The sequence below is a fragment of the Mytilus californianus genome, unplaced genomic scaffold (assembly GCF_021869535.1).
Source record: "Mytilus californianus isolate M0D057914Y unplaced genomic scaffold, xbMytCali1.0.p SCAF_6, whole genome shotgun sequence".
NCBI lineage: Eukaryota > Metazoa > Mollusca > Bivalvia > Mytilida > Mytilidae > Mytilus > Mytilus californianus.
This window is the reverse complement of record NW_026262712.1, coordinates 36,282,532-36,307,549: the sequence shown is the minus strand read 5'-3', so window position 1 is coordinate 36,307,549 and position 25,018 is coordinate 36,282,532.

The following is a 25,018-nucleotide window of genomic DNA, read 5'->3' as shown; positions in this document are numbered from 1 at the left end:
GATGTATGTGAAATGTGAAGAGCTTTGTACATAAAATCTGTAGTCCATCACAAATATTTCACTAAATCTGTTAAAAAAACACTTTACAATGATCAGTACACCCTATTCATTTCATATGCTACCATAATTTTCTTCTTTAGGATAGTAAGTGGTTCAAATATATGCCAATTGAGACTAAAACTACATGCAAGTTTTCCATTGAAAAGTGAAAAACTGGTCATCAGACCATACTGTCTGCAAAAAAAAGTTGAATTCAAGAGTCCTTTTGCAATTAGACTTCTTGTATCATGACATCTTAGCATAGAAATGAGCAAAAAGTAACAAATTTCCATTTCTTATAGCCTCTGTGTGCATTTTTATATGTAAATATGGGCTACGGCCTAAATCGACTCTATATAATTCTCAGTCTTACATGGCCTAAGACCATTTTATACTCATGTGGTATGCTTTTTGTAACTTTTCTTTACACTCAAAGTACATTTAATATATATAGAAGAATAATGTGTGGTTAAAAAACTTCAAAAACTTCAAATTAGTTGAAAAAAATGCATGTTTATGTAAGGCTTCCCTTAATTCGAAAATCTCTATTTTCAGGCACAGGCTCATATAAATTTGACTTTTGAATAACTGTAATAAATCTAATAAATCAAATGAGTGTTCCGTTGCTTTAAATACTTATTATACTATATTCAAGAGTATTTAAAAAGCAAATTTTTGCAATATTTAAATTTTTTAGGCCAAAATCTTGACAGTTGAAAATATTTGATTTAAACGTCAAAAATAAACATCCAAATTTCAATACTAAAATGGCCCTAGTTTCTATAATATATATCCTATGGCCATGAAACTTGGCCAACTATCTTATAATTTCCTAAGCTTAAGTCATGCAAAGTTTTATTGAAATTGGTCAAGTCTTTCTATCCTATTAGATGAATTCCGTAAATGTAGATTCTGTACTTTGGCAACTTTCCTGAATGGTTTGCTGGTTTCAATTTGTCAAACTCAATAAAAGTAAAGGATTTACATCTTTGTTTGACAGAAATTCTGTTAAAATGTCCCATTTTGGCATTATACGGCTAAAATAAGCATTTTAAAGCAGTTTCCATTTTATGCCTAAGAGCCATGCTGACTTTCTATCTGACAGCTTTTTATGTTTCTGATATTTGTGTTTCTATTCTTAAATCAAATTTAATTAACCATTTGTGAACTCTGAATCTAGAGAAAAGTAGATTATCACAGAAAAAATGTGCAAAATATTTGTATTTATGTCCCTGGTTAAACGGCCTGTTTGATGTATGTGAAATGTGAAGAGCTTTGTACATAAAATCTGTAGTCCATCACAAATATTTCACTAAATCTGTTAAAAAAACACTTTACAATGATCAGTACACCCTATTCATTTCATATGCTACCATAATTTTCTTCTTTAGGATAGTAAGTGGTTCAAATATATGCCAATTGAGACTAAAACTACATGCAAGTTTTCCATTGAAAAGTGAAAAACTGGTCATCAGACCATACTGTCTGCAAAAAAAAGTTGAATTCAAGAGTCCTTTTGCAATTAGACTTCTTGTATCATGACATCTTAGCATAGAAATGAGCAAAAAGTAACAAATTTCCATTTCTTATAGCCTCTGTGTGCATTTTTATATGTAAATATGGGCTACGGCCTAAATCGACTCTATATAATTCTCAGTCTTACATGGCCTAAGACCATTTTATACTCATGTGGTATGCTTTTTGTAACTTTTCTTTACACTCAAAGTACATTTAATATATATAGAAGAATAATGTGTGGTTAAAAAACTTCAAAAACTTCAAATTAGTTGAAAAAAATGCATGTTTATGTAAGGCTTCCCTTAATTCGAAAATCTCTATTTTCAGGCACAGGCTCATATAAATTTGACTTTTGAATAACTGTAATAAATCTAATAAATCAAATGAGTGTTCCGTTGCTTTAAATACTTATTATACTATATTCAAGAGTATTTAAAAAGCAAATTTTTGCAATATTTAAATTTTTTAGGCCAAAATCTTGACAGTTGAAAATATTTGATTTAAACGTCAAAAATAAACATCCAAATTTCAATACTAAAATGGCCCTAGTTTCTATAATATATATCCTATGGCCATGAAACTTGGCCAACTATCTTATAATTTCCTAAGCTTAAGTCATGCAAAGTTTTATTGAAATTGGTCAAGTCTTTCTATCCTATTAGGTCCAAGGACACAGTTATCGTCCTTTGGTTTTCGTTGTCTACAAATATAGTCCCTAGTGTGAACAGTGTATAACTTGCATTTTTTTTTTATACACTTTGCCAATTTATTTCTTGATATTTTATGCATGAAATATTAAGTAAGGGGATGAAATTACATGTTAAAAAAAATTGGGTGCTGAATCTTTATGTTAAGTAGTGATTTGGTCCAGTTAAAAAAGGTCAAAAATTAGAATGTCTGAAGCTGTCAAACTGAATTGTAGCCCCCCTTAACACAGAATTGTCAATATTTTGAGTTAGAGCTGGTAGAAGTTTCTATAATTTTGATATTATTTGTATCAATAGTAGTACACTACACTGTAAAAATCTTTTTGAGATAGAGCAGGTGCGATTTTTTTAATTTGAATTTATTCTCTAAAAGAAATGCACTACGAAATAACTGTGTTCTCGGGCCTAAGAGATGAATTCCGTAAATGTAGATTCTGTACTTTGGCAACTTTCCTGAATGGTTTGCTGGTTTCAATTTGTCAAACTCAATAAAAGTAAAGGATTTACATCTTTGTTTGACAGAAATTCTGTTAAAATGTCCCATTTTGGCATTATACGGCTAAAATAAGCATTTTAAAGCAGTTTCCATTTTATGCCTAAGAGCCATGCTGACTTTCTATCTGACAGCTTTTTATGTTTCTGATATTTGTGTTTCTATTCTTAAATCAAATTTAATTAACCATTTGTGAACTCTGAATCTAGAGAAAAGTAGATTATCACAGAAAAAATGTGCAAAATATTTGTATTTATGTCCCTGGTTAAACGGCCTGTTTGATGTATGTGAAATGTGAAGAGCTTTGTACATAAAATCTGTAGTCCATCACAAATATTTCACTAAATCTGTTAAAAAAACACTTTACAATGATCAGTACACCCTATTCATTTCATATGCTACCATAATTTTCTTCTTTAGGATAGTAAGTGGTTCAAATATATGCCAATTGAGACTAAAACTACATGCAAGTTTTCCATTGAAAAGTGAAAAACTGGTCATCAGACCATACTGTCTGCAAAAAAAAGTTGAATTCAAGAGTCCTTTTGCAATTAGACTTCTTGTATCATGACATCTTAGCATAGAAATGAGCAAAAAGTAACAAATTTCCATTTCTTATAGCCTCTGTGTGCATTTTTATATGTAAATATGGGCTACGGCCTAAATCGACTCTATATAATTCTCAGTCTTACATGGCCTAAGACCATTTTATACTCATGTGGTATGCTTTTTGTAACTTTTCTTTACACTCAAAGTACATTTAATATATATAGAAGAATAATGTGTGGTTAAAAAACTTCAAAAACTTCAAATTAGTTGAAAAAAATGCATGTTTATGTAAGGCTTCCCTTAATTCGAAAATCTCTATTTTCAGGCACAGGCTCATATAAATTTGACTTTTGAATAACTGTAATAAATCTAATAAATCAAATGAGTGTTCCGTTGCTTTAAATACTTATTATACTATATTCAAGAGTATTTAAAAAGCAAATTTTTGCAATATTTAAATTTTTTAGGCCAAAATCTTGACAGTTGAAAATATTTGATTTAAACGTCAAAAATAAACATCCAAATTTCAATACTAAAATGGCCCTAGTTTCTATAATATATATCCTATGGCCATGAAACTTGGCCAACTATCTTATAATTTCCTAAGCTTAAGTCATGCAAAGTTTTATTGAAATTGGTCAAGTCTTTCTATCCTATTAGGTCCAAGGACACAGTTATCGTCCTTTGGTTTTCGTTGTCTACAAATATAGTCCCTAGTGTGAACAGTGTATAACTTGCATTTTTTTTTTATACACTTTGCCAATTTATTTCTTGATATTTTATGCATGAAATATTAAGTAAGGGGATGAAATTACATGTTAAAAAAAATTGGGTGCTGAATCTTTATGTTAAGTAGTGATTTGGTCCAGTTAAAAAAGGTCAAAAATTAGAATGTCTGAAGCTGTCAAACTGAATTGTAGCCCCCCTTAACACAGAATTGTCAATATTTTGAGTTAGAGCTGGTAGAAGTTTCTATAATTTTGATATTATTTGTATCAATAGTAGTACACTACACTGTAAAAATCTTTTTGAGATAGAGCAGGTGCGATTTTTTTAATTTGAATTTATTCTCTAAAAGAAATGCACTACGAAATAACTGTGTTCTCGGGCCTAAGAGATGAATTCCGTAAATGTAGATTCTGTACTTTGGCAACTTTCCTGAATGGTTTGCTGGTTTCAATTTGTCAAACTCAATAAAAGTAAAGGATTTACATCTTTGTTTGACAGAAATTCTGTTAAAATGTCCCATTTTGGCATTATACGGCTAAAATAAGCATTTTAAAGCAGTTTCCATTTTATGCCTAAGAGCCATGCTGACTTTCTATCTGACAGCTTTTTATGTTTCTGATATTTGTGTTTCTATTCTTAAATCAAATTTAATTAACCATTTGTGAACTCTGAATCTAGAGAAAAGTAGATTATCACAGAAAAAATGTGCAAAATATTTGTATTTATGTCCCTGGTTAAACGGCCTGTTTGATGTATGTGAAATGTGAAGAGCTTTGTACATAAAATCTGTAGTCCATCACAAATATTTCACTAAATCTGTTAAAAAAACACTTTACAATGATCAGTACACCCTATTCATTTCATATGCTACCATAATTTTCTTCTTTAGGATAGTAAGTGGTTCAAATATATGCCAATTGAGACTAAAACTACATGCAAGTTTTCCATTGAAAAGTGAAAAACTGGTCATCAGACCATACTGTCTGCAAAAAAAAGTTGAATTCAAGAGTCCTTTTGCAATTAGACTTCTTGTATCATGACATCTTAGCATAGAAATGAGCAAAAAGTAACAAATTTCCATTTCTTATAGCCTCTGTGTGCATTTTTATATGTAAATATGGGCTACGGCCTAAATCGACTCTATATAATTCTCAGTCTTACATGGCCTAAGACCATTTTATACTCATGTGGTATGCTTTTTGTAACTTTTCTTTACACTCAAAGTACATTTAATATATATAGAAGAATAAGGTGTGGTTAAAAAACTTCAAAAACTTCAAATTAGTTGAAAAAAATGCATGTTTATGTAAGGCTTCCCTTAATTCGAAAATCTCTATTTTCAGGCACAGGCTCATATAAATTTGACTTTTGAATAACTGTAATAAATCTAATAAATCAAATGAGTGTTCCGTTGCTTTAAATACTTATTATACTATATTCAAGAGTATTTAAAAAGCAAATTTTTGCAATATTTAAATTTTTTAGGCCAAAATCTTGACAGTTGAAAATATTTGATTTAAACGTCAAAAATAAACATCCAAATTTCAATACTAAAATGGCCCTAGTTTCTATAATATATATCCTATGGCCATGAAACTTGGCCAACTATCTTATAATTTCCTAAGCTTAAGTCATGCAAAGTTTTATTGAAATTGGTCAAGTCTTTCTATCCTATTAGATGAATTCCGTAAATGTAGATTCTGTACTTTGGCAACTTTCCTGAATGGTTTGCTGGTTTCAATTTGTCAAACTCAATAAAAGTAAAGGATTTACATCTTTGTTTGACAGAAATTCTGTTAAAATGTCCCATTTTGGCATTATACGGCTAAAATAAGCATTTTAAAGCAGTTTCCATTTTATGCCTAAGAGCCATGCTGACTTTCTATCTGACAGCTTTTTATGTTTCTGATATTTGTGTTTCTATTCTTAAATCAAATTTAATTAACCATTTGTGAACTCTGAATCTAGAGAAAAGTAGATTATCACAGAAAAAATGTGCAAAATATTTGTATTTATGTCCCTGGTTAAACGGCCTGTTTGATGTATGTGAAATGTGAAGAGCTTTGTACATAAAATCTGTAGTCCATCACAAATATTTCACTAAATCTGTTAAAAAAACACTTTACAATGATCAGTACACCCTATTCATTTCATATGCTACCATAATTTTCTTCTTTAGGATAGTAAGTGGTTCAAATATATGCCAATTGAGACTAAAACTACATGCAAGTTTTCCATTGAAAAGTGAAAAACTGGTCATCAGACCATACTGTCTGCAAAAAAAAGTTGAATTCAAGAGTCCTTTTGCAATTAGACTTCTTGTATCATGACATCTTAGCATAGAAATGAGCAAAAAGTAACAAATTTCCATTTCTTATAGCCTCTGTGTGCATTTTTATATGTAAATATGGGCTACGGCCTAAATCGACTCTATATAATTCTCAGTCTTACATGGCCTAAGACCATTTTATACTCATGTGGTATGCTTTTTGTAACTTTTCTTTACACTCAAAGTACATTTAATATATATAGAAGAATAATGTGTGGTTAAAAAACTTCAAAAACTTCAAATTAGTTGAAAAAAATGCATGTTTATGTAAGGCTTCCCTTAATTCGAAAATCTCTATTTTCAGGCACAGGCTCATATAAATTTGACTTTTGAATAACTGTAATAAATCTAATAAATCAAATGAGTGTTCCGTTGCTTTAAATACTTATTATACTATATTCAAGAGTATTTAAAAAGCAAATTTTTGCAATATTTAAATTTTTTAGGCCAAAATCTTGACAGTTGAAAATATTTGATTTAAACGTCAAAAATAAACATCCAAATTTCAATACTAAAATGGCCCTAGTTTCTATAATATATATCCTATGGCCATGAAACTTGGCCAACTATCTTATAATTTCCTAAGCTTAAGTCATGCAAAGTTTTATTGAAATTGGTCAAGTCTTTCTATCCTATTAGATGAATTCCGTAAATGTAGATTCTGTACTTTGGCAACTTTCCTGAATGGTTTGCTGGTTTCAATTTGTCAAACTCAATAAAAGTAAAGGATTTACATCTTTGTTTGACAGAAATTCTGTTAAAATGTCCCATTTTGGCATTATACGGCTAAAATAAGCATTTTAAAGCAGTTTCCATTTTATGCCTAAGAGCCATGCTGACTTTCTATCTGACAGCTTTTTATGTTTCTGATATTTGTGTTTCTATTCTTAAATCAAATTTAATTAACCATTTGTGAACTCTGAATCTAGAGAAAAGTAGATTATCACAGAAAAAATGTGCAAAATATTTGTATTTATGTCCCTGGTTAAACGGCCTGTTTGATGTATGTGAAATGTGAAGAGCTTTGTACATAAAATCTGTAGTCCATCACAAATATTTCACTAAATCTGTTAAAAAAACACTTTACAATGATCAGTACACCCTATTCATTTCATATGCTACCATAATTTTCTTCTTTAGGATAGTAAGTGGTTCAAATATATGCCAATTGAGACTAAAACTACATGCAAGTTTTCCATTGAAAAGTGAAAAACTGGTCATCAGACCATACTGTCTGCAAAAAAAAGTTGAATTCAAGAGTCCTTTTGCAATTAGACTTCTTGTATCATGACATCTTAGCATAGAAATGAGCAAAAAGTAACAAATTTCCATTTCTTATAGCCTCTGTGTGCATTTTTATATGTAAATATGGGCTACGGCCTAAATCGACTCTATATAATTCTCAGTCTTACATGGCCTAAGACCATTTTATACTCATGTGGTATGCTTTTTGTAACTTTTCTTTACACTCAAAGTACATTTAATATATATAGAAGAATAATGTGTGGTTAAAAAACTTCAAAAACTTCAAATTAGTTGAAAAAAATGCATGTTTATGTAAGGCTTCCCTTAATTCGAAAATCTCTATTTTCAGGCACAGGCTCATATAAATTTGACTTTTGAATAACTGTAATAAATCTAATAAATCAAATGAGTGTTCCGTTGCTTTAAATACTTATTATACTATATTCAAGAGTATTTAAAAAGCAAATTTTTGCAATATTTAAATTTTTTAGGCCAAAATCTTGACAGTTGAAAATATTTGATTTAAACGTCAAAAATAAACATCCAAATTTCAATACTAAAATGGCCCTAGTTTCTATAATATATATCCTATGGCCTTGAAACTTGGCCAACTATCTTATAATTTCCTAAGCTTAAGTCATGCAAAGTTTTATTGAAATTGGTCAAGTCTTTCTATCCTATTAGGTCCAAGGACACAGTTATCGTCCTTTGGTTTTCGTTGTCTACAAATATAGTCCCTAGTGTGAACAGTGTATAACTTGCATTTTTTTTTTATACACTTTGCCAATTTATTTCTTGATATTTTATGCATGAAATATTAAGTAAGGGGATGAAATTACATGTTAAAAAAAATTGGGTGCTGAATCTTTATGTTAAGTAGTGATTTGGTCCAGTTAAAAAAGGTCAAAAATTAGAATGTCTGAAGCTGTCAAACTGAATTGTAGCCCCCCTTAACACAGAATTGTCAATATTTTGAGTTAGAGCTGGTAGAAGTTTCTATAATTTTGATATTATTTGTATCAATAGTAGTACACTACACTGTAAAAATCTTTTTGAGATAGAGCAGGTGCGATTTTTTTAATTTGAATTTATTCTCTAAAAGAAATGCACTACGAAATAACTGTGTTCTCGGGCCTAAGAGATGAATTCCGTAAATGTAGATTCTGTACTTTGGCAACTTTCCTGAATGGTTTGCTGGTTTCAATTTGTCAAACTCAATAAAAGTAAAGGATTTACATCTTTGTTTGACAGAAATTCTGTTAAAATGTCCCATTTTGGCATTATACGGCTAAAATAAGCATTTTAAAGCAGTTTCCATTTTATGCCTAAGAGCCATGCTGACTTTCTATCTGACAGCTTTTTATGTTTCTGATATTTGTGTTTCTATTCTTAAATCAAATTTAATTAACCATTTGTGAACTCTGAATCTAGAGAAAAGTAGATTATCACAGAAAAAATGTGCAAAATATTTGTATTTATGTCCCTGGTTAAACGGCCTGTTTGATGTATGTGAAATGTGAAGAGCTTTGTACATAAAATCTGTAGTCCATCACAAATATTTCACTAAATCTGTTAAAAAAACACTTTACAATGATCAGTACACCCTATTCATTTCATATGCTACCATAATTTTCTTCTTTAGGATAGTAAGTGGTTCAAATATATGCCAATTGAGACTAAAACTACATGCAAGTTTTCCATTGAAAAGTGAAAAACTGGTCATCAGACCATACTGTCTGCAAAAAAAAGTTGAATTCAAGAGTCCTTTTGCAATTAGACTTCTTGTATCATGACATCTTAGCATAGAAATGAGCAAAAAGTAACAAATTTCCATTTCTTATAGCCTCTGTGTGCATTTTTATATGTAAATATGGGCTACGGCCTAAATCGACTCTATATAATTCTCAGCCTTACATGGCCTAAGACCATTTTATACTCATGTGGTATGCTTTTTGTAACTTTTCTTTACACTCAAAGTACATTTAATATATATAGAAGAATAATGTGTGGTTAAAAAACTTCAAAAACTTCAAATTAGTTGAAAAACATGCATGTTTATGTAAGGCTTCCCTTAATTCGAAAATCTCTATTTTCAGGCACAGGCTCATATAAATTTGACTTTTGAATAACTGTAATAAATCTAATAAATCAAATGAGTGTTCCGTTGCTTTAAATACTTATTATACTATATTCAAGAGTATTTAAAAAGCAAATTTTTGCAATATTTAAATTTTTTAGGCCAAAATCTTGACAGTTGAAAATATTTGATTTAAACGTCAAAAATAAACATCCAAATTTCAATACTAAAATGGCCCTAGTTTCTATAATATATATCCTATGGCCATGAAACTTGGCCAACTATCTTATAATTTCCTAAGCTTAAGTCATGCAAAGTTTTATTGAAATTGGTCAAGTCTTTCTATCCTATTAAGATGAATTCCGTAAATGTAGATTCTGTACTTTGGCAACTTTCCTGAATGGTTTGCTGGTTTCAATTTGTCAAACTCAATAAAAGTAAAGGATTTACATCTTTGTTTGACAGAAATTCTGTTAAAATGTCCCATTTTGGCATTATACGGCTAAAATAAGCATTTTAAAGCAGTTTCCATTTTATGCCTAAGAGCCATGCTGACTTTCTATCTGACAGCTTTTTATGTTTCTGATATTTGTGTTTCTATTCTTAAATCAAATTTAATTAACCATTTGTGAACTCTGAATCTAGAGAAAAGTAGATTATCACAGAAAAAATGTGCAAAATATTTGTATTTATGTCCCTGGTTAAACGGCCTGTTTGATGTATGTGAAATGTGAAGAGCTTTGTACATAAAATCTGTAGTCCATCACAAATATTTCACTAAATCTGTTAAAAAAACACTTTACAATGATCAGTACACCCTATTCATTTCATATGCTACCATAATTTTCTTCTTTAGGATAGTAAGTGGTTCAAATATATGCCAATTGAGACTAAAACTACATGCAAGTTTTCCATTGAAAAGTGAAAAACTGGTCATCAGACCATACTGTCTGCAAAAAAAAGTTGAATTCAAGAGTCCTTTTGCAATTAGACTTCTTGTATCATGACATCTTAGCATAGAAATGAGCAAAAAGTAACAAATTTCCATTTCTTATAGCCTCTGTGTGCATTTTTATATGTAAATATGGGCTACGGCCTAAATCGACTCTATATAATTCTCAGTCTTACATGGCCTAAGACCATTTTATACTCATGTGGTATGCTTTTTGTAACTTTTCTTTACACTCAAAGTACATTTAATATATATAGAAGAATAATGTGTGGTTAAAAAACTTCAAAAACTTCAAATTAGTTGAAAAAAATGCATGTTTATGTAAGGCTTCCCTTAATTCGAAAATCTCTATTTTCAGGCACAGGCTCATATAAATTTGACTTTTGAATAACTGTAATAAATCTAATAAATCAAATGAGTGTTCCGTTGCTTTAAATACTTATTATACTATATTCAAGAGTATTTAAAAAGCAAATTTTTGCAATATTTAAATTTTTTAGGCCAAAATCTTGACAGTTGAAAATATTTGATTTAAACGTCAAAAATAAACATCCAAATTTCAATACTAAAATGGCCCTAGTTTCTATAATATATATCCTATGGCCATGAAACTTGGCCAACTATCTTATAATTTCCTAAGCTTAAGTCATGCAAAGTTTTATTGAAATTGGTCAAGTCTTTCTATCCTATTAGGTCCAAGGACACAGTTATCGTCCTTTGGTTTTCGTTGTCTACAAATATAGTCCCTAGTGTGAACAGTGTATAACTTGCATTTTTTTTTTATACACTTTGCCAATTTATTTCTTGATATTTTATGCATGAAATATTAAGTAAGGGGATGAAATTACATGTTAAAAAAAATTGGGTGCTGAATCTTTATGTTAAGTAGTGATTTGGTCCAGTTGAAAAAGGTCAAAAATTAGAATGTCTGAAGCTGTCAAACTGAATTGTAGCCCCCCTTAACACAGAATTGTCAATATTTTGAGTTAGAGCTGGTAGAAGTTTCTATAATTTTGATATTATTTGTATCAATAGTAGTACACTACACTGTAAAAATCTTTTTGAGATAGAGCAGGTGCGATTTTTTTAATTTGAATTTATTCTCTAAAAGAAATGCACTACGAAATAACTGTGTTCTCGGGCCTAAGAGATGAATTCCGTAAATGTAGATTCTGTACTTTGGCAACTTTCCTGAATGGTTTGCTGGTTTCAATTTGTCAAACTCAATAAAAGTAAAGGATTTACATCTTTGTTTGACAGAAATTCTGTTAAAATGTCCCATTTTGGCATTATACGGCTAAAATAAGCATTTTAAAGCAGTTTCCATTTTATGCCTAAGAGCCATGCTGACTTTCTATCTGACAGCTTTTTATGTTTCTGATATTTGTGTTTCTATTCTTAAATCAAATTTAATTAACCATTTGTGAACTCTGAATCTAGAGAAAAGTAGATTATCACAGAAAAAATGTGCAAAATATTTGTATTTATGTCCCTGGTTAAACGGCCTGTTTGATGTATGTGAAATGTGAAGAGCTTTGTACATAAAATCTGTAGTCCATCACAAATATTTCACTAAATCTGTTAAAAAAACACTTTACAATGATCAGTACACCCTATTCATTTCATATGCTACCATAATTTTCTTCTTTAGGATAGTAAGTGGTTCAAATATATGCCAATTGAGACTAAAACTACATGCAAGTTTTCCATTGAAAAGTGAAAAACTGGTCATCAGACCATACTGTCTGCAAAAAAAAGTTGAATTCAAGAGTCCTTTTGCAATTAGACTTCTTGTATCATGACATCTTAGCATAGAAATGAGCAAAAAGTAACAAATTTCCATTTCTTATAGCCTCTGTGTGCATTTTTATATGTAAATATGGGCTACGGCCTAAATCGACTCTATATAATTCTCAGTCTTACATGGCCTAAGACCATTTTATACTCATGTGGTATGCTTTTTGTAACTTTTCTTTACACTCAAAGTACATTTAATATATATAGAAGAATAATGTGTGGTTAAAAAACTTCAAAAACTTCAAATTAGTTGAAAAAAATGCATGTTTATGTAAGGCTTCCCTTAATTCGAAAATCTCTATTTTCAGGCACAGGCTCATATAAATTTGACTTTTGAATAACTGTAATAAATCTAATAAATCAAATGAGTGTTCCGTTGCTTTAAATACTTATTATACTATATTCAAGAGTATTTAAAAAGCAAATTTTTGCAATATTTAAATTTTTTAGGCCAAAATCTTGACAGTTGAAAATATTTGATTTAAACGTCAAAAATAAACATCCAAATTTCAATACTAAAATGGCCCTAGTTTCTATAATATATATCCTATGGCCATGAAACTTGGCCAACTATCTTATAATTTCCTAAGCTTAAGTCATGCAAAGTTTTATTGAAATTGGTCAAGTCTTTCTATCCTATTAGGTCCAAGGACACAGTTATCGTCCTTTGGTTTTCGTTGTCTACAAATATAGTCCCTAGTGTGAACAGTGTATAACTTGCATTTTTTTTTTATACACTTTGCCAATTTATTTCTTGATATTTTATGCATGAAATATTAAGTAAGGGGATGAAATTACATGTTAAAAAAAATTGGGTGCTGAATCTTTATGTTAAGTAGTGATTTGGTCCAGTTAAAAAAGGTCAAAAATTAGAATGTCTGAAGCTGTCAAACTGAATTGTAGCCCCCCTTAACACAGAATTGTCAATATTTTGAGTTAGAGCTGGTAGAAGTTTCTATAATTTTGATATTATTTGTATCAATAGTAGTACACTACACTGTAAAAATCTTTTTGAGATAGAGCAGGTGCGATTTTTTTAATTTGAATTTATTCTCTAAAAGAAATGCACTACGAAATAACTGTGTTCTCGGGCCTAAGAGATGAATTCCGTAAATGTAGATTCTGTACTTTGGCAACTTTCCTGAATGGTTTGCTGGTTTCAATTTGTCAAACTCAATAAAAGTAAAGGATTTACATCTTTGTTTGACAGAAATTCTGTTAAAATGTCCCATTTTGGCATTATACGGCTAAAATAAGCATTTTAAAGCAGTTTCCATTTTATGCCTAAGAGCCATGCTGACTTTCTATCTGACAGCTTTTTATGTTTCTGATATTTGTGTTTCTATTCTTAAATCAAATTTAATTAACCATTTGTGAACTCTGAATCTAGAGAAAAGTAGATTATCACAGAAAAAATGTGCAAAATATTTGTATTTATGTCCCTGGTTAAACGGCCTGTTTGATGTATGTGAAATGTGAAGAGCTTTGTACATAAAATCTGTAGTCCATCACAAATATTTCACTAAATCTGTTAAAAAAACACTTTACAATGATCAGTACACCCTATTCATTTCATATGCTACCATAATTTTCTTCTTTAGGATAGTAAGTGGTTCAAATATATGCCAATTGAGACTAAAACTACATGCAAGTTTTCCATTGAAAAGTGAAAAACTGGTCATCAGACCATACTGTCTGCAAAAAAAAGTTGAATTCAAGAGTCCTTTTGCAATTAGACTTCTTGTATCATGACATCTTAGCATAGAAATGAGCAAAAAGTAACAAATTTCCATTTCTTATAGCCTCTGTGTGCATTTTTATATGTAAATATGGGCTACGGCCTAAATCGACTCTATATAATTCTCAGTCTTACATGGCCTAAGACCATTTTATACTCATGTGGTATGCTTTTTGTAACTTTTCTTTACACTCAAAGTACATTTAATATATATAGAAGAATAATGTGTGGTTAAAAAACTTCAAAAACTTCAAATTAGTTGAAAAAAATGCATGTTTATGTAAGGCTTCCCTTAATTCGAAAATCTCTATTTTCAGGCACAGGCTCATATAAATTTGACTTTTGAATAACTGTAATAAATCTAATAAATCAAATGAGTGTTCCGTTGCTTTAAATACTTATTATACTATATTCAAGAGTATTTAAAAAGCAAATTTTTGCAATATTTAAATTTTTTAGGCCAAAATCTTGACAGTTGAAAATATTTGATTTAAACGTCAAAAATAAACATCCAAATTTCAATACTAAAATGGCCCTAGTTTCTATAATATATATCCTATGGCCATGAAACTTGGCCAACTATCTTATAATTTCCTAAGCTTAAGTCATGCAAAGTTTTATTGAAATTGGTCAAGTCTTTCTATCCTATTAGGTCCAAGGACACAGTTATCGTCCTTTGGTTTTCGTTGTCTACAAATATAGTCCCTAGTGTGAACAGTGTATAACTTGCATTTTTTTTTTATACACTTTGCCAATTTATTTCTTGATATTTTATGCATGAAATATTAAGTAAGGGGATGAAATTACATGTTAAAAAAAATTGGGTGCTGAATCTTTATGTTAAGTAGTGATTTGGTCCAGTTAAAAAAGGTCAAAAATTAGAATGTCTGAAGCTGTCAAACTGAATTGTAGCCCCCCTTAACACAGAATTGTCAATATTTTGAGTTAGAGCTGGTAGAAGTTTCTATAATTTTGATATTATTTGTATCAATAGTAGTACACTACACTGTAAAAATCTTTTTGAGATAGAGCAGGTGCGATTTTTTTAATTTGAATTTATTCTCTAAAAGAAATGCACTACGAAATAACTGTGTTCTCGGGCCTAAGAGATGAATTCCGTAAATGTAGATTCTGTACTTTGGCAACTTTCCTGAATGGTTTGCTGGTTTCAATTTGTCAAACTCAATAAAAGTAAAGGATTTACATCTTTGTTTGACAGAAATTCTGTTAAAATGTCCCATTTTGGCATTATACGGCTAAAATAAGCATTTTAAAGCAGTTTCCATTTTATGCCTAAGAGCCATGCTGACTTTCTATCTGACAGCTTTTTATGTTTCTGATATTTGTGTTTCTATTCTTAAATCAAATTTAATTAACCATTTGTGAACTCTGAATCTAGAGAAAAGTAGATTATCACAGAAAAAATGTGCAAAATATTTGTATTTATGTCCCTGGTTAAACGGCCTGTTTGATGTATGTGAAATGTGAAGAGCTTTGTACATAAAATCTGTAGTCCATCACAAATATTTCACTAAATCTGTTAAAAAAACACTTTACAATGATCAGTACACCCTATTCATTTCATATGCTACCATAATTTTCTTCTTTAGGATAGTAAGTGGTTCAAATATATGCCAATTGAGACTAAAACTACATGCAAGTTTTCCATTGAAAAGTGAAAAACTGGTCATCAGACCATACTGTCTGCAAAAAAAAGTTGAATTCAAGAGTCCTTTTGCAATTAGACTTCTTGTATCATGACATCTTAGCATAGAAATGAGCAAAAAGTAACAAATTTCCATTTCTTATAGCCTCTGTGTGCATTTTTATATGTAAATATGGGCTACGGCCTAAATCGACTCTATATAATTCTCAGTCTTACATGGCCTAAGACCATTTTATACTCATGTGGTATGCTTTTTGTAACTTTTCTTTACACTCAAAGTACATTTAATATATATAGAAGAATAATGTGTGGTTAAAAAACTTCAAAAACTTCAAATTAGTTGAAAAAAATGCATGTTTATGTAAGGCTTCCCTTAATTCGAAAATCTCTATTTTCAGGCACAGGCTCATATAAATTTGACTTTTGAATAACTGTAATAAATCTAATAAATCAAATGAGTGTTCCGTTGCTTTAAATACTTATTATACTATATTCAAGAGTATTTAAAAAGCAAATTTTTGCAATATTTAAATTTTTTAGGCCAAAATCTTGACAGTTGAAAATATTTGATTTAAACGTCAAAAATAAACATCCAAATTTCAATACTAAAATGGCCCTAGTTTCTATAATATATATCCTATGGCCATGAAACTTGGCCAACTATCTTATAATTTCCTAAGCTTAAGTCATGCAAAGTTTTATTGAAATTGGTCAAGTCTTTCTATCCTATTAGGTCCAAGGACACAGTTATCGTCCTTTGGTTTTCGTTGTCTACAAATATAGTCCCTAGTGTGAACAGTGTATAACTTGCATTTTTTTTTTATACACTTTGCCAATTTATTTCTTGATATTTTATGCATGAAATATTAAGTAAGGGGATGAAATTACATGTTAAAAAAAATTGGGTGCTGAATCTTTATGTTAAGTAGTGATTTGGTCCAGTTAAAAAAGGTCAAAAATTAGAATGTCTGAAGCTGTCAAACTGAATTGTAGCCCCCCTTAACACAGAATTGTCAATATTTTGAGTTAGAGCTGGTAGAAGTTTCTATAATTTTGATATTATTTGCATCAATAGTAGTACACTACACTGTAAAAATCTTTTTGAGATAGAGCAGGTGCGATTTTTTTAATTTGAATTTATTCTCTAAAAGAAATGCACTACGAAATAACTGTGTTCTCGGGCCTAAGAGATGAATTCCGTAAATGTAGATTCTGTACTTTGGCAACTTTCCTGAATGGTTTGCTGGTTTCAATTTGTCAAACTCAATAAAAGTAAAGGATTTACATCTTTGTTTGACAGAAATTCTGTTAAAATGTCCCATTTTGGCATTATACGGCTAAAATAAGCATTTTAAAGCAGTTTCCATTTTATGCCTAAGAGCCATGCTGACTTTCTATCTGACAGCTTTTTATGTTTCTGATATTTGTGTTTCTATTCTTAAATCAAATTTAATTAACCATTTGTGAACTCTGAATCTAGAGAAAAGTAGATTATCACAGAAAAAATGTGCAAAATATTTGTATTTATGTCCCTGGTTAAACGGCCTGTTTGATGTATGTGAAATGTGAAGAGCTTTGTACATAAAATCTGTAGTCCATCACAAATATTTCACTAAATCTGTTAAAAAAACACTTTACAATGATCAGTACACCCTATTCATTTCATATGCTACCATAATTTTCTTCTTTAGGATAGTAAGTGGTTCAAATATATGCCAATTGAGACTAAAACTACATGCAAGTTTTCCATTGAAAAGTGAAAAACTGGTCATCAGACCATACTGTCTGCAAAAAAAAGTTGAATTCAAGAGTCCTTTTGCAATTAGACTTCTTGTATCATGACATCTTAGCATAGAAATGAGCAAAAAGTAACAAATTTCCATTTCTTATAGCCTCTGTGTGCATTTTTATATGTAAATATGGGCTACGGCCTAAATCGACTCTATATAATTCTCAGTCTTACATGGCCTAAGACCATTTTATACTCATGTGGTATGCTTTTTGTAACTTTTCTTTACACTCAAAGTACATTTAATATATATAGAAGAATAATGTGTGGTTAAAAAACTTCAAAAACTTCAAATTAGTTGAAAAAAATGCATGTTTATGTAAGGCTTCCCTTAATTCGAAAATCTCTATTTTCAGGCACAGGCTCATATAAATTTGACTTTTGAATAACTGTAATAAATCTAATAAATCAAATGAGTGTTCCGTTGCTTTAAATACTTATTATACTATATTCAAGAGTATTTAAAAAGCAAATTTTTGCAATATTTAAATTTTTTAGGCCAAAATCTTGACAGTTGAAAATATTTGATTTAAACGTCAAAAATAAACATCCAAATTTCAATACTAAAATGGCCCTAGTTTCTATAATATATATCCTATGGCCATGAAACTTGGCCAACTATCTTATAATTTCCTAAGCTTAAGTCATGCAAAGTTTTATTGAAATTGGTCAAGTCTTTCTATCCTATTAGGTCCAAGGACACAGTTATCGTCCTTTGGTTTTCGTTGTCTACAAATATAGTCCCTAGTGTGAACAGTGTATAACTTGCATTTTTTTTTTATACACTTTGCCAATTTATTTCTTGATATTTTATGCATGAAATATTAAGTAAGGGGATGAAATTACATGTTAAAAAAAATTGGGTGCTGAATCTTTATGTTAAGTAGTGATTTGGTCCAGTTAAAAAAGGTCAAAAATTAGAATGTCTGAAGCTGTCAAACTGAATTGTAGCCCCCCTTAACACAGAATTGTCAATATTTTGAGTTAGAGCTGGTAGAAGTTTCTATAATTTTGATATTATTTGTATCAATAGTAGTACACTACACTGTAAAAATCTTTTTGAGATAGAGCAGGTGCGATTTTTTTAATTTGAATTTATTCTCTAAAAGAAATGCACTACGAAATAACTGTGTTCTCGGGCCTAAGAGATGAATTCCGTAAATGTAGATTCTGTACTTTGGCAACTTTCCTGAATGGTTTGCTGGTTTCAATTTGTCAAACTCAATAAAAGTAAAGGATTTACATCTTTGTTTGACAGAAATTCTGTTAAAATGTCCCATTTTGGCATTATACGGCTAAAATAAGCATTTTAAAGCAGTTTCCATTTTATGCCTAAGAGCCATGCTGACTTTCTATCTGACAGCTTTTTATGTTTCTGATATTTGTGTTTCTATTCTTAAATCAAATTTAATTAACCATTTGTGAACTCTGAATCTAGAGAAAAGTAGATTATCACAGAAAAAATGTGCAAAATATTTGTATTTATGTCCCTGGTTAAACGGCCTGTTTGATGTATGTGAAATGTGAAGAGCTTTGTACATAAAATCTGTAGTCCATCACAAATATTTCACTAAATCTGTTAAAAAAACACTTTACAATGATCAGTACACCCTATTCATTTCATATGCTACCATAATTTTCTTCTTTAGGATAGTAAGTGGTTCAAATATATGCCAATTGAGACTAAAACTACATGCAAGTTTTCCATTGAAAAGTGAAAAACTGGTCATCAGACCATACTGTCTGCAAAAAAAAGTTGAATTCAAGAGTCCTTTTGCAATTAGACTTCTTGTATCATGACATCTTAGCATAGAAATGAGCAAAAAGTAACAAATTTCCATTTCTTATAGCCTCTGTGTGCATTTTTATATGTAAATATGGGCTACGGCCTAAATCGACTCTATATAATTCTCAGTCTTACATGGCCTAAGACCATTTTATACTCATGTGGTATGCTTTTTGTAACTTTTCTTTACACTCAAAGTACATTTAATATATATAGAAGAATAATGTGTGGTTAAAAAAATTCAAAAACTTCAAATTAGTTGAAAAAAATGCATGTTTATGTAAGGCTTCCCTTAATTCGAAAATCTCTATTTTCAGGCACAGGCTCATATAAATTTGACTTTTGAATAACTGTAATAAATCTAATAAATCAAATGAGTGTTCCGTTGCTTTAAATACTTATTATACTATATTCAAGAGTATTTAAAAAGCAAATTTTTGCAATATTTAAATTTTTTAGGCCAAAATCTTGACAGTTGAAAATATTTGATTTAAACGTCAAAAATAAACATCCAAATTTCAATACTAAAATGGCCCTAGTTTCTATAATATATATCCTATGGCCATGAAACTTGGCCAACTATCTTATAATTTCCTAAGCTTAAGTCATGCAAAGTTTTATTGAAATTGGTCAAGTCTTTCTATCCTATTAGGTCCAAGGACACAGTTATCGTCCTTTGGTTTTCGTTGTCTACAAATATAGTCCCTAGTGTGAACAGTGTATAACTTGCATTTTTTTTTTATACACTTTGCCAATTTATTTCTTGATATTTTATGCATGAAATATTAAGTAAGGGGATGAAATTACATGTTAAAAAAAATTGGGTGCTGAATCTTTATGTTAAGTAGTGATTTGGTCCAGTTAAAAAAGGTCAAAAATTAGAATGTCTGAAGCTGTCAAACTGAATTGTAGCCCCCCTTAACACAGAATTGTCAATATTTTGAGTTAGAGCTGGTAGAAGTTTCTATAATTTTGATATTATTTGTATCAATAGTAGTACACTACACTGTAAAAATCTTTTTGAGATAGAGCAGGTGCGATTTTTTGAATTTGAATTTATTCTCTAAAAGAAATGCACTACGAAATAACTGTGTTCTCGGGCCTAAGAGATGAATTCCGTAAATGTAGATTCTGTACTTTGGCAACTTTCCTGAATGGTTTGCTGGTTTCAATTTGTCAAACTCAATAAAAGTAAAGGATTTACATCTTTGTTTGACAGAAATTCTGTTAAAATGTCCCATTTTGGCATTATACGGCTAAAATAAGCATTTTAAAGCAGTTTCCATTTTATGCCTAAGAGCCATGCTGACTTTCTATCTGACAGCTTTTTATGTTTCTGATATTTGTGTTTCTATTCTTAAATCAAATTTAATTAACCATTTGTGAACTCTGAATCTAGAGAAAAGTAGATTATCACAGAAAAAATGTGCAAAATATTTGTATTTATGTCCCTGGTTAAACGGCCTGTTTGATGTATGTGAAATGTGAAGAGCTTTGTACATAAAATCTGTAGTCCATCACAAATATTTCACTAAATCTGTTAAAAAAACACTTTACAATGATCAGTACACCCTATTCATTTCATATGCTACCATAATTTTCTTCTTTAGGATAGTAAGTGGTTCAAATATATGCCAATTGAGACTAAAACTACATGCAAGTTTTCCATTGAAAAGTGAAAAACTGGTCATCAGACCATACTGTCTGCAAAAAAAAGTTGAATTCAAGAGTCCTTTTGCAATTAGACTTCTTGTATCATGACATCTTAGCATAGAAATGAGCAAAAAGTAACAAATTTCCATTTCTTATAGCCTCTGTGTGCATTTTTATATGTAAATATGGGCTACGGCCTAAATCGACTCTATATAATTCTCAGTCTTACATGGCCTAAGACCATTTTATACTCATGTGGTATGCTTTTTGTAACTTTTCTTTACACTCAAAGTACATTTAATATATATAGAAGAATAATGTGTGGTTAAAAAACTTCAAAAACTTCAAATTAGTTGAAAAAAATGCATGTTTATGTAAGGCTTCCCTTAATTCGAAAATCTCTATTTTCAGGCACAGGCTCATATAAATTTGACTTTTGAATAACTGTAATAAATCTAATAAATCAAATGAGTGTTCCGTTGCTTTAAATACTTATTATACTATATTCAAGAGTATTTAAAAAGCAAATTTTTGCAATATTTAAATTTTTTAGGCCAAAATCTTGACAGTTGAAAATATTTGATTTAAACGTCAAAAATAAACATCCAAATTTCAATACTAAAATGGCCCTAGTTTCTATAATATATATCCTATGGCCATGAAACTTGGCCAACTATCTTATAATTTCCTAAGCTTAAGTCATGCAAAGTTTTATTGAAATTGGTCAAGTCTTTCTATCCTATTAGGTCCAAGGACACAGTTATCGTCCTTTGGTTTTCGTTGTCTACAAATATAGTCCCTAGTGTGAACAGTGTATAACTTGCATTTTTTTTTTATACACTTTGCCAATTTATTTCTTGATATTTTATGCATGAAATATTAAGTAAGGGGATGAAATTACATGTTAAAAAAAATTGGGTGCTGAATCTTTATGTTAAGTAGTGATTTGGTCCAGTTAAAAAAGGTCAAAAATTAGAATGTCTGAAGCTGTCAAACTGAATTGTAGCCCCCCTTAACACAGAATTGTCAATATTTTGAGTTAGAGCTGGTAGAAGTTTCTATAATTTTGATATTATTTGTATCAATAGTAGTACACTACACTGTAAAAATCTTTTTGAGATAGAGCAGGTGCGATTTTTTTAATTTGAATTTATTCTCTAAAAGAAATGCACTACGAAATAACTGTGTTCTCGGGCCTAAGAGATGAATTCCGTAAATGTAGATTCTGTACTTTGGCAACTTTCCTGAATGGTTTGCTGGTTTCAATTTGTCAAACTCAATAAAAGTAAAGGATTTACATCTTTGTTTGACAGAAATTCTGTTAAAATGTCCCATTTTGGCATTATACGGCTAAAATAAGCATTTTAAAGCAGTTTCCATTTTATGCCTAAGAGCCATGCTGACTTTCTATCTGACAGCTTTTTATGTTTCTGATATTTGTGTTTCTATTCTTAAATCAAATTTAATTAACCATTTGTGAACTCTGAATCTAGAGAAAAGTAGATTATCACAGAAAAAATGTGCAAAATATTTGTATTTATGTCCCTGGTTAAACGGCCTGTTTGATGTATGTGAAATGTGAAGAGCTTTGTACATAAAATCTGTAGTCCATCACAAATATTTCACTAAATCTGTTAAAAAAACACTTTACAATGATCAGTACACCCTATTCATTTCATATGCTACCATAATTTTCTTCTTTAGGATAGTAAGTGGTTCAAATATATGCCAATTGAGACTAAAACTACATGCAAGTTTTCCATTGAAAAGTGAAAAACTGGTCATCAGACCATACTGTCTGCAAAAAAAAGTTGAATTCAAGAGTCCTTTTGCAATTAGACTTCTTGTATCATGACATCTTAGCATAGAAATGAGCAAAAAGTAACAAATTTCCATTTCTTATAGCCTCTGTGTGCATTTTTATATGTAAATATGGGCTACGGCCTAAATCGACTCTATATAATTCTCAGTCTTACATGGCCTAAGACCATTTTATACTCATGTGGTATGCTTTTTGTAACTTTTCTTTACACTCAAAGTACATTTAATATATATAGAAGAATAATGTGTGGTTAAAAAACTTCAAAAACTTCAAATTAGTTGAAAAAAATGCATGTTTATGTAAGGCTTCCCTTAATTCGAAAATCTCTATTTTCAGGCACAGGCTCATATAAATTTGACTTTTGAATAACTGTAATAAATCTAATAAATCAAATGAGTGTTCCGTTGCTTTAAATACTTATTATACTATATTCAAGAGTATTTAAAAAGCAAATTTTTGCAATATTTAAATTTTTTAGGCCAAAATCTTGACAGTTGAAAATATTTGATTTAAACGTCAAAAATAAACATCCAAATTTCAATACTAAAATGGCCCTAGTTTCTATAATATATATCCTATGGCCATGAAACTTGGCCAACTATCTTATAATTTCCTAAGCTTAAGTCATGCAAAGTTTTATTGAAATTGGTCAAGTCTTTCTATCCTATTAGGTCCAAGGACACAGTTATCGTCCTTTGGTTTTCGTTGTCTACAAATATAGTCCCTAGTGTGAACAGTGTATAACTTGCATTTTTTTTTTATACACTTTGCCAATTTATTTCTTGATATTTTATGCATGAAATATTAAGTAAGGGGATGAAATTACATGTTAAAAAAAATTGGGTGCTGAATCTTTATGTTAAGTAGTGATTTGGTCCAGTTAAAAAAGGTCAAAAATTAGAATGTCTGAAGCTGTCAAACTGAATTGTAGCCCCCCTTAACACAGAATTGTCAATATTTTGAGTTAGAGCTGGTAGAAGTTTCTATAATTTTGATATTATTTGTATCAATAGTAGTACACTACACTGTAAAAATCTTTTTGAGATAGAGCAGGTGCGATTTTTTTAATTTGAATTTATTCTCTAAAAGAAATGCACTACGAAATAACTGTGTTCTCGGGCCTAAGAGATGAATTCCGTAAATGTAGATTCTGTACTTTGGCAACTTTCCTGAATGGTTTGCTGGTTTCAATTTGTCAAACTCAATAAAAGTAAAGGATTTACATCTTTGTTTGACAGAAATTCTGTTAAAATGTCCCATTTTGGCATTATACGGCTAAAATAAGCATTTTAAAGCAGTTTCCATTTTATGCCTAAGAGCCATGCTGACTTTCTATCTGACAGCTTTTTATGTTTCTGATATTTGTGTTTCTATTCTTAAATCAAATTTAATTAACCATTTGTGAACTCTGAATCTAGAGAAAAGTAGATTATCACAGAAAAAATGTGCAAAATATTTGTATTTATGTCCCTGGTTAAACGGCCTGTTTGATGTATGTGAAATGTGAAGAGCTTTGTACATAAAATCTGTAGTCCATCACAAATATTTCACTAAATCTGTTAAAAAAACACTTTACAATGATCAGTACACCCTATTCATTTCATATGCTACCATAATTTTCTTCTTTAGGATAGTAAGTGGTTCAAATATATGCCAATTGAGACTAAAACTACATGCAAGTTTTCCATTGAAAAGTGAAAAACTGGTCATCAGACCATACTGTCTGCAAAAAAAAGTTGAATTCAAGAGTCCTTTTGCAATTAGACTTCTTGTATCATGACATCTTAGCATAGAAATGAGCAAAAAGTAACAAATTTCCATTTCTTATAGCCTCTGTGTGCATTTTTATATGTAAATATGGGCTACGGCCTAAATCGACTCTATATAATTCTCAGTCTTACATGGCCTAAGACCATTTTATACTCATGTGGTATGCTTTTTGTAACTTTTCTTTACACTCAAAGTACATTTAATATATATAGAAGAATAATGTGTGGTTAAAAAACTTCAAAAACTTCAAATTAGTTGAAAAAAATGCATGTTTATGTAAGGCTTCCCTTAATTCGAAAATCTCTATTTTCAGGCACAGGCTCATATAAATTTGACTTTTGAATAACTGTAATAAATCT